This window comes from Acomys minous, assembly GCF_964271855.1.
Source record: "Acomys minous genome assembly, chromosome: 18".
Taxonomy (NCBI): Eukaryota; Metazoa; Chordata; class Mammalia; order Rodentia; family Muridae; genus Acomys; species Acomys minous.
The window spans coordinates 12678052-12690606 of NC_140501.1; positions in this window are offsets into that span (position 1 = coordinate 12678052).

Consider the following 12555-nt stretch of genomic DNA (forward strand, 5'->3'; position numbering starts at 1 on the left):
AGGGTTGGTGAAAATCCTTTCCCAGTCCGCAGGTTCTCATTTTGTTCTGTTGACAGTGTCCTTCACCTTACAGTAGCTCTTCAGTTTTATGAGATCCCTTTTATTAATTGTTGATCTTAGAACCTGAGCAATTGGTATTCTGTTCAGGAAGTTGTCTCCTGTGCCAATGAGTTCAAGCCTCTTCCACACATTTCCTTCTAACAGATTTAGTGTGTCGGATTTTAAGTTGAGGTCTTTAATTCACTTTGACTTTAGTTTTGTGTACAGTGATAAATATGGGTCTATTGCATTTCTGTACACATAGACATTCAGGTAGTCCAGCACATTTTGTTGAAGATATTATCTTTTTTCTATTGTATAGTTGTGGCTTCTTTGTCAAAAACCAAATGTCCACAGGTATGTGGACTTATTTCACGGATCTTCATTTCAATTCCATTGATCAACCAGTCTACTTCTATGCCAGTACCGTGATGTTTTTTTATTACTGTTGCTCTAAAGTACAGCTAGACATCAGGGATGGAAATTCCTCCAGAAGACTTTTTATTGTGTAGTACTCTTTTAGCTATTCTGAGTTTTTGTTTTTCTATATGAAGTTGAGAATTGACCTTTTAAGGTCTGTAAAGAATTGTGTAGGTATTTTGATGAGATTGCATTGAATCTGTAGATTGATTTTGTTAAGATGGCCATTTTTACTATATTGATTCTCCTGATCCACAAACAGGAGATCTTTACATCTTCTGATATCTTCATCAATTTACCTCTTCAGAGACTTGAAGCTTTTTTATACAAGTCTTTCACTCTTCTAGGCATATACGTGAAAAGTGCTTCACCATACAACAAGGACATTTGCTCAACTATGTTCATAGCAGCTTTATTTGTAACAACCAGAATCTGGAAACAAACTTTGTGTCCCTCAACTACAGAATGGATAAAAAAAAACTGCGGTACATTTACATAATGGAATACAACTCAGCTATTAAAACAACAAAATCTTGAAAAATGAAGGCAAATGCGTGGAACTAAGAAAGATATCCTGAGTGAGGTAATGTAGACCCAGAAAGACATGCATGGTATATACTCACTTATAAGTGGATATTAGCCCAACATAGACGTCCTCTGAGAGACTCCACACAGCAGAGGATTAGGAGAGATACTGGAACTCACAGACAGACTCTGGGCAAATTGTTGAGAGCTTCATGAATGAGTTGAGTGATGGAAGTACCCTTAGAGGTCAGGAGGTCCACAAGGAGATCATCAAACCCAGTGGAAATGGACAAGAGAAACCTGGACAAACTGATACAACAAAAAAAGGCATTGCAAACAGAGAATCTAGAGCCCCTCTTCAGAAGTATCCAAAAGGACAGCACGTTTTCCACATTTGCAAGGTGAGGGAGAGTAAGACTATCTCTGGCAGGAGCTCTGGTGCTGGCGATTTGATTACTGCCTTGTCAGCACACAAAGGAAAGGAATGCAAGCTATCCTGATGAGACCTGATAAGCTGAGGTCAGAAGGTGGTGGTGGAGGTCCCCCTGTCAGCATGTGAGATGTAATCTGAATGAATTATAATAAATAAAAGTAGTTTTTAAAGAAGAAGAAATATGTCACTGGGTGGGTTTTGAGGTTTCAAATGTTCAAGGCAGGCTCAGTGTCACTCTTCCTACCTGCTACCAACTGATCTAGATGTAGAACACTCAGCACCTTCTCTGTCACCATGTGTGCTACCATGCTTCCCACCGTGGTGATAATGGACTAAACCTCTAAACCTGGAAGCCTGTCTCAAATAAATACTTTCCTCTGTAAGTGTAGCCTTTGCCATGGTGTCTCTTCACAGTAATAAAACACTGACTAAGACAGAAATTCATACCAGGGACTGGACTATTGGTGCAATTATAGGCTGGACCCTGTTTGGAGAAATACTCAACACTGAGATTTGAGAAGAGAAAAGAAATTAGATATTTTAAGTAGTGTTTCACGGGCAATATTAGTAGAAGAATGGAGGACAGTTGTGCTAAGAGTGATTTTTGACCTGCAGGAGCCTGGATCAAGAGATTTCAAAGGCGAAAAACATGAGTATGTAGCCTAGATATCATTCTTGTGATATTTTGGTGAAGAATGCTACTGTGTTTTTGGCTTTTAGATTTTTGTGTTTGTTTGTTTTTTACCATTGTCCAGAAGTCTGTCTGATGTTAAATTGTCTGATATTAAATTTGATTAATTGTATTTACAGAGAAGTAGAGATTTCCAAACCGCCTTCTGTGGAATGTGTCCTATAGTTATTAGTGACTAGTCTTATACATCTCTATAATGAAAAGGATCAAGGTGAGGAATCAAATGCAAAATGCAAAATGTACAGTTTGTAGAGAAAAGGGCACCAGAATTATTGACAAATAAAAGCTCAAGGCTAAGTAGAATACAGGGAATGGTGATCTGAAAGCAAAGCGCCACCCAGGTAAGATTTCAACTTGTGTAAAGAAATTAAAGAAAGGTTAGGGCCTTTCATGATAGTGCAGACCTTTTATCCCAGCACTCAGTAGACAGTGGTTGCCGCTCTGAGCTCAAATCTTCCATGGTCTACAGAGCTAGGACCAGGACAGCCTAATTTTGGAAGGAAGCTATCAAAACCAAAAGCTAGTGAAAATGTGTTTGACCTAGGGGGACATGTTCTATCCCTAGCAAGCAGTAGAACTTGGTAGCTTCAGGTATGTCATTCTGGTTTTAAAGTCAAGAATACAGTAAGTCAGTTCTAGAGTCTCTCTTCAGAGCTGAGGAAAGCCTCTGAGGCCAGGCATGTGCCCAGAGTGTGTCTACATGGAGGCCCAGGGAGGCCATTATGTGAGGCTTTGAAAGTAAAGCCTGAATTGCCTTAAGAACCCTAAGATGTTGCAGATACCAGCGCATTGAATACCTGCCTAGGCAAATGCTAACAGGGAGTGGAAACAGCCCAAGGAAAAGAAATAAGTAGCAGTTGGCAAAGCTGAAAGTAGTTGAAGACAATAAGACAGCTTTTCAGAAGGAATAAAACTTAAATACCTGGTTCAACCTGAAGTGCAGGTGAGCAGCTTCAAAAATGAAGAAGTGATGGAGATAATTTACTACAATGACAGTCACCCATCACTCTCTGTAATGTTGCAGGATCAATTTCAGCCTTCTAGCACAATATATCTGACAGACATATTTTGGAGCAGGAATTATTGAGGACTTGCTTGCCCTGTCTTGGCAGAGTTTGGCCATCGACTCTACTTGCATCTAAGTTTGCCCATTTTTAGGCAGAATTCTGTCTGTGTCAGAAACGAGGACATTTTACCCAGTGGCTTGTTTGCCACATTTGAGTCAACTCCATAAGGAGATTTTTTTTTTATACTCATCATCTTCTTTGAGGTAGGCTGGGTGCTGTCAAGAGTTAACTTGTCTTCTCAAAGAATATTTAGAATAATAAAAAGTCTATGATGAGGTTGAAAACTATATAGTTTAGTCTTAAAATTAAGCTTAGTTGTTTAGGGATTAAGATGTTTTTAGATCAAGATAGATGTTTTAAGTTAACAGAGATGAGATATTATGAATATTGATTTTCATTCAGAAGTTTAGACACAACAAGATAGGAAAAATGTTTACTTCAAATTTGCCAAATACAAATAGCCAAATCACTATGAATGTAACATTTATATAATTTCTGATTCTCTCATGATTCTTCCTACTCAATGTAGTTTATTTTATTCATGGGTAATAATATTAATATATATATGTTAAAAAGAAAAATCATTAAAAAAAAACAGTACCCAAAGGAAAAAAAGAAGAACAAGAAGAAGGAGGAAGGAGGAGGAGGAGAAGGAGGAGGAGGAGGAGGAAGAAGAAAAAGAAGAAAAAGAAGAAGAAGAAGAAGAAGAAGAAGAAGAAGAAGAAGAAGAAGAAGAAGAAGACAGCTTTTACACCACACATGGAGATATTGAGTTTGAAATTTACCTTGCTGGTTTTCAGTCTTGTTTTTACCCAGATTTTCCTCATTATTTTCCCTTTCCTCCTTTTTGAAACAGTAATATATATTTTATGTTATTTTCTACTGGAAATATGTTCTTTTTTATTTTGATTTTACACAGATTACAGTTAAGAGATTGCCATGAAGTCTCTGAAGAGAATTTGAAGTTTTGACTTTTAAACAGAGATTGAAACTGTTACAAGCTGTGTGTATTTTTGAATTAGGCTGAAATGTGTTTAGCGTTATAATGTGTGTACAAGCCTAAGTGAACTAGAGATTAGAGTGTGTAATTTGACTGAAAATGGTCTCCATTTCAGCCATTGAGATTGGCTTTATTGAAAGTGAGGCCTTAGAGCAGGAGTCACAGTATTGGAAGTATGTCGTGGCAGTGGCCTTTGAGGTGTCAGAAACTCAAGTCAGGCACAGTGTCACTCTGTCTTCCTGCAGCCTACTTCTCCAGATATAGAATGCTCAGACACTCTCTATAACCATGTCTGCCTACATGCTGGCATGCCTCCTGCCATGATGACAATATAGTAAGCACCTAAATTGTAAGTTTTCTTATATAAAAGTCATGACTTTTTGCTGAGGTCATCATGTTTCTTCTCAGCAATAGAACTTTGATTAAGATAACATCAAATGTTCAAAGATAATGAAAAAATGAATGTAAATAAACTAGTACATAGAGGAACTGATTGGGGCTCAGACTCCTAAAATTATTTGAAGATGGTGAGCAAAATACACTACACTACACACACACACACACACACACACACACACACTCACACACACACTCACACACACACATCATTATTTATATGTAGTGATAGACAAAAATCTCATCTTTTTTATGTCCTTCACATTGGCATTAGAATAGATGGTGGCTTACAGGGATCTGTGTTAAACAAGACACAAAGCAAATTACTAAGATGTGAAAGACTGGGTTAGAAAGCGGAGTGAGGATTGATGTGTCCTGGCCCATGGAACACATCGAACCAGGGTTCACCTGAAAGAGGGAGTAGTGATTGAAACTAGGGTACAGAGATGCAAGAAATAATGAGTCAAGTCTAGAAATTTCTGATCAAGATTCACTTTAATGCTGACTAGTAAGAATAGAGAGAGAGCAAGGTCAATAGGATCTATTCTAATCTCACTCACCCTAGCCCCCAGGCAAGAATGCAATAGCCTGAATCGCTCCCTGTAGAACTTCCTAGTTCTCTGAGTAGTTCCCTGTAAGAACTTCCTTGATCCTCTGGGTGGTTCCAAGTTGGGACTTCTCTACTTCTTTCAGAGGTAAATAGTCTAAGGATAGCCTGGAACACAAGACCTGGTGAGGCAAAGGTCAGCAACTCAAAGGGCACAGCATGCAGCCTAAGCAGAGGATTTCTGACATGGACGAATTTAGCAGGGCTGCCTACAGAGGATAGACTGTTCTCTGAGCTTTGTGGTATTTATTGATCTATCTGATATTCAAATGGAAATCTAATAGGTGAGTGGATGTACTTGATGTGGAATTAAAAAATAAATTCTTTTCTGAGAGTAAGAAAGTCTCTCACACACAAATATGTAAGTGTAAATATATGTATGTATGTATGTATGAATAACAAAAAATAGCTTGCTTTTTGCAATGCAGTAATCAAAGTAGGCCCTACAAATACTCCTTTGCTACAGGTGCATAGTATTAATCTGCGTTCTACTTATTCCTCTACAGAGACCAGTAAAACTCTCACTCATTCCCACTGAAGCATCTTTATGTATCAAATGAGATTTAATACACAGACTCACACTGGATAGCAGCAGAATTAGCTAATAGCTTGCTGCTCTGGTTCCAGTGGGTGGTGAACTACATCTGCTTGTGCACAGGCAGCACATATTGTATTTGGGGTGGAGGTACAGAAGAAGGAAGAGGACAAAGAGGAGGAGAATGAAGAGAAGAAGGCAGAGATTTTTGAGACCAATATTCAGCAGAACAAAGTAGATAAATAGAGAGACATACATATCTCCCAAAGCAACAAAAGGAACAGGCGATGAGAAGCATTTCAGGATGCGAGATGAAAGTTTTGTTTATTCACCTGCTGTAAAGATATTTTCACAGCCATAAACAAATCATCAATTTTGTCTGAGTGGAAGAAAAGACCAAAGAAGAGACAAAACAAAACAAAACAATTCTCATTTCAGAAAGTAGGCTGTGGTTGATATGGAGTGCAGACTTTTATAACCAGCTTTTAAAATTCATATGAAATTTGGGGAAAATTAATTGTTAACTATCTTTCCATTCTGTATTATTTTGGTGCCTCTGGTCAGGAGCCAGGATATAAAAAAGCAGAGATGAGCATATTAACAGCTAAAAATGTACCTGATGATTTGAAAGAGTAAAACTGCTTTGAAGTAAGTGATTAAGTGTAGTTTAGTGACACTGGCCCTGAGGAGACAGGGAGTGCTCTCATATAAGGTAGGGGAACAAAAAGCAGAGACAACACTGAAATTAAGTTTCCAGAATCAGCATTGCTACAGGTGATAAATGAGGAATGGGGCTGGCTGACATCTGGCAGCTATCCTTTGAAGTGTCTTATCAGCCTTACAGGATTTCGGTTCTTGTGGCTATTTATAAAGAAACAGAAAACAATCAAATAGGAGGGAGATTGTTTTAGCATTCTCGAGAACATGTCTACTTATTCTTTGAGGAAGAATTTTGCCTTTGGCACTCTTCTCTTTCTTTGCCAGAAACATTCCCTTTGTGACAGTGCTCCTGTGTAGTTTTTGCCACAGGCATTCCCTAGCAACAGAAGATTTTTTTTTTTTTTAACTTTCATCCTCTCTCTTTTTCTTTCCCATTTTCTGCCTCTCAATTTATATTTCTCCCAGAAATAAGAAAAAGATATAGATAACTGATAGAAATACCCTAGATAGATAATCTCTTACCAAAGCATCTCAGTTTTTAATCACCACAGATTAAGTTATTTTATTCATATAAGTGTTTTAAGTCAGCTGTCCCCAGGTCACTCTTTAAAAGATATATATGCCATCCATAATTTAATATTTCTTTTCATAAAAGGCATGAAACCGTTATATGCATTTATTTTCCAGTTTAGAGTCAGGATTATGTTATCCATAAAGTCTGAGATTTTCATATAAAATTTACTCAATTTCCTGGCTCAACTTGTTTTCATTAGATATGGTTATTTGTTTTTGTGATCACTTTTTAATGTTAAAATTATTATTTATATATAACATACTGATCATGCTATGCCTAAATTGTTTCAACAAGTGTAAGTAAACAAATATAACCAGGTCAGAATGTTTTTATAATGTTAAGGAATTCTGGTGACATCATTTTCATTCTCCAGCCAACACGCGAAGGAAGCATACATTTATTGATTATATATGACTTTTTAAATGTCTATTTAAGTGACATTATATACTGTTGAAGTCTTCAGTATCTGCCTTATTATGTTCGGTATAGTATTTAATAAATAATCCTTACAGATTTATCAGAGATCCATAATTTGATTTCCACATAAGGTTCCACTGTAGAAGCACCAACCAGGAGAGACTATTGAAGTTTTTACAGCAATGTGTTTCAGTTTTAAGAGGGAAGACTTCTTCAATACAAACGATGAGACTCTGAAGGGAAAGGTATCTGTCCAGAGCCAAGGAATATCATAAATCAAGCCATATAACAGCTCTCACCAGGAGATATATTGGTAAAGTCACTAGACAGTGGCTGCCTTTGCTTGGGTGAGAAGCAGAAAAGAATTGAGAAGGGGGCAGGCTTATATATATATAGTGTCTTGGGATGAAGATTCCAAGGTGGAGATTTCCATGGTGGCAACTGGCAAGATTTCCAATCCTGAGTAATTGGTGAATTTTTGAGCTTAAAATGTGGTGAATTTCAAACCCTGGGGAATGAGCTCATACTCCTTTTTTAAATTTCTTATTAAATATGATTACATATACATTTATATTATTACACATAAATACAATAAACTACCTACAGCAATAAGAACCATGAAACAATCAGGACTTATATAAATGTTATATTCTTAGTGGTTTGGCTATTTGTATTTGGCAGCCTTACAGAAAAGGTCTCTCCTATCTTGGTGCATCAAAAATTCTGAATGTAAATCAATGTCTATCATAAGTCATCATTATCAACATCTATCTAGACCTAAAAATACCTTAACCCCTGAACAACTAAGCTTAATTGAAAAACTAAACCGTCTGGTCTTCAACCTCATCAGATACTTGAGAAGGAACAAATTTGGTTAGCAACTCTGAAAATAGAAGACGACAGAGACAGTTTGCTGCCTGAACAGTCACCCAAAATTCTCTATAATGTTGGAGAGCTCATACTTCTTACACTAGAAACACTTCCCAGAAGATTTCGCCTCAGTGATGTTGGTCTCTTCTTAATCACCACTAACTTCTTAATTACACCTAACCAGTGTCTGTTGTCCCAATAAAGCAATGATTTGAATTTATTGGTTCCAATGTGTTGGTAACAGAAGCAGTTTTTATCCCAAGCTAAACAGAACCAAAAATTATTTTTATTTTTATTAATTTATTCTTGTTACATCTCAATGGTTATCCCATCCCTTGTATCCTCCCATTCTTCCCTCCCTCCCATTTTCCCCTTATTCTCCCCCCCCCCATGACTGTTCCTGAGGGGGATTACCTCCCCCTGTATATGCTCATAGGGTATCAAGTCTCTTCTTGGTAACCTGCTGTCCTTCCTCTGATTGCCACCAGGTCTCCCCCTCCAGGGGAGATGGTCAAAGGTGAGGCACCAGAGTACGATTCTTAATTCTATATGCCTGGACGAGTCTTGGTTCGTCTCCATCCTCTACACTGCTCTCAACATTCTTATCTTCCAAGCTCTTACAGAACAACACAATAAATTCACAAATGCCAATGGCTTTCCTAGCCTAAAGTTTCTAAATTCTTCGATAGTTTTTCCAAACCATATTAGGACTTACACCACAGCATCCCATTATATATGTCTGTACCAACTTGCTTTAGTTAGGGCTACTATTTCTGTGAAGAAACGTTATGGCCAAAAGCAACAGGGAGGAAAGGGCTTATTTCACTCACAGTTTGATATAACATGTACATCACCAAGTCAATGAGGGCGATAACTCAAGCAGGGTTAGAACCTGGAGGCAGGAACTGACCCAGGAGCCAGGAAAATATGCTGATTATTGCCTTGTTCCTTATGGCTTGCTCAGTCTGCTTTCCTTTTTCTTTTTTTCTCTTTCTTTCTTTCTTTCTTTTTTCTTTCTTTCTCCCATTTTATAAGTTGAATCATTTATTCATTTTGTATCCAGAACACAGACCCTTCAGTCCTATCTGCCTCATCCTACACTCCTACTCTCTTCCTCTTTTGCCCTCTCCCTTTCTTCTCAGAAAATAGACCACGCCTCCCCATATCACCCCATCCCAGGTCATCAAGTCACATCAGACTGAGTACATCCCATTCCACTGGTGCTCCACCTGCTTTCTTGTAGAAACCAGGACCATCAACACAGAGTGACCCCACCCACAATGGATGTATCCCTGCACATCAATTGCTGATTAAGAAAATACCCTACAGGCCTGTTGTAGCCCAGTGTTATTGAGGCATTGTATTCAACTGAAGCTCTCTCCTTTCCAGTAACTCTATCTTGTGTCAAGTTGACATTAAACTACCCAGAGCAACCTGTTTATAAAGACTATAAATATCTATTTTAATTGAGTTAAGATGTTTGTGCTTATAATTATATTTTTATTCTTCAAATTTATATCCCTTCTAAGATAAGATAAATGAATTGGATGGAGTGTAGCTGTCAAAACTAACTCTGAAATTTTCCTTACCAATTCAATTATATTGATCCAAGCCAAAGTCTATTCTCAAAATCTGTATCATTATTTAAGTTTCATGGACTTTGGTAAAGTCTCTCTTGCACAGATAAACAGAAGTTCATTGTACTGATGTTTTGATAATTTGACTGAATCACTAGACAATGGCAATTGCATGTTAGTGTATTGGTAAAATATATGTAAGATAGTTTAAAATAAATAGTATCATGGTTCATGCATGTCTTCCTCAGTGAAACCTTTATAGGTTTAGTAATGTAAGGTATATGATTATACTAAACTGAGTACAATCTAATATGGAAACTCGCTTGTGTCATTTCCTACCATTAGCAATAAACAAAATTAACAAACAAAGAAAAAAACCCAGACAATTGATAGTTCCCATCACATCACTTAGGATGTTGCAAACATACTTCTCAGTTGGTGGGATGGTTTGAATAATAATTCCCTATAGATTCTCCTATTTAAATACTTTGTTCTTATTTGGTCTCATTACTGGGGGAAGTCTAAGAGATGTTGTCTTTCTGAAGAAAACACATCAATGACAGTAGGCTTTGGGGTTTTGATATCTTTAATCCTTCAGAGCTGCCTCTCTTTGATTTTTGCTGGTGGTTCAAGATATGAGTCCTCAAATTCTGCTCTAGACATGCGGCCTACTACTTACTGCCTCTGCTCTGCCATCACACATGTATCCTCATGGAACTGTAAGCCCAAATGAACCTTTCTTCCTATATGTTGCTTTGGCTGTCACATTTTACTACAGCAATACAAAGTAACTAGTCCAGTTAGATATTCCATGTTGGTTTCATTGTTAAGGTAAATGAAAGCCTATTGTTTTGAGCAGAATCAGAAAGGAATAGCTTTCTAAAAAAAAAATCTTTTCTATCATGCAACCTGCTTTGTCACCTTAGCTACATAATAGAATAGATTAAGTTTTATTTGTTGTGTCAGTTTCAGATAAAGATATGTTTTTTTCCCAATAATGTGTGTGACTCGTGGTACATTCTTTTAAGATACAGGAGCAGTGGTGATGCATACCTTTAATCTCACCACTTGGGAGGCAGAGACAGGCAGATTTCTGTGAGTTGGAGGCCAGCCAGGTCTACATAGCAAGTTCCAGGACAGCTACAGCTAAACAGAGAAACACTGTTCTGGAAAACCAGCAAACAAACAAACAAATAAACAAAAACAGAATGAAAGAATGAATGAAAGGACGAAAGAAAGATTGCACCATATCCATTCATACTATTACTTTCACCTTTAGAAAGAACTTTTAACTTGTTATTGTGCTTTAATAAATGTTAAACATTTGATAATAAACTACCAAGATCCTACACAAATATACATGAATAGAAGTTTGCCTTATCCATCAAAATATAAAATAGGACATGTAAACATTTTATTGTTAAACGAAAGTCATAAATACAATACTAATCTTTAGAAGTCCCTCAAGTAAGTAAGTGCCCTAATGCATATGGCCTCTTCTTCTTTATTTCATTAAGAGGCTTCCATCAAAACTAAGAAATAATTTTCCTATGTAGGTGACCAATGATACATAAATTCTGAGAAAAGTAAACAACAACATCAATATAGCTTACTTCTTCTATGTCAATAAACATGTGTGGTTAAAATTATTTTAATAATTTAAAATAAAATGATGATAATATAATAGGATGCCAGGCAACAGTTAGATTATAAGATGTTTATTAAGGGAGCATGGGGAGAGAAGGATATGGGTACTGGAGAAAGAAAGAGAGAGAGAGAGAGAAGAGAAGAGAAGAGAAGAGAAGAGAAGAGAAGAGAAGGGAGAAAGGGAGAGGGAAACAGGATAATAGAGGAGGACAAGGTGGGTCTATCCTTTTATATAGCCCTGGACAGGGCCATGCCTCCCACCCCGTGGAGGTAGGCAATGACATCACAGGTAGGTAGATTGAAGCAGAATCCCAGCAGGTATCCTTGCGAAAGACACAGGATTAAACATCATACTGTTTTTGTATTTGCAGTGAAAGGAAAAATGAATATGTAAGTATTTATAGATTCATTGACTATTGTCAGTTGTTTTGTATTTAAGAAGTTGGAAATGAATAGAAAAAATGAATACATTTTTCTGGCTACAGTATTGTTCTTAAAGTTTATTGGAAGAATGCATATTTAAGATGATGAGAACCCTGGCTCAGACAACATCCAGAAATGGTGTAGGGTAACTGGAAAGAAAGAATTGTCACAAAATGTACTGTGTAGAGTTGGAGAGAATGCTAAGCAGTTAAGAATCACACTGGCTGCTTTTCTAGAGAAGCCTGGTTAAATGGCTTTCACACACATAATGGTTCAAGAACATCTATATCTCCCGTTCTAAGGGATACAACATCTATTCCTGGACGCTCTGGCCTCTCTAACTTGAGGAAATAAAAATTATGCATAGGCATTTATGCACTTCAAACATGCATAAACATAGAATCAAAATTACAATGTATGAATTATTAGAACTGTCACATCCTTTGAATAAAACTGATTAAAAAAAAGAAGAAAAAAACTATAAAATTAAATCTTGTCAAGCTCTGAAGATTCAATTTCTTTCATGAATAAACGTTTACCTAAACCTACCAGGCAAAGACTCATGACCACTTTAGATTATTTTTCAGGATAAAGCAGTAAAGTATACATTGTAAATACTTATATCAATTTAATGGTAATTCAACAGTTTCTTTCCAGTTTGCTTAGGCATCTGT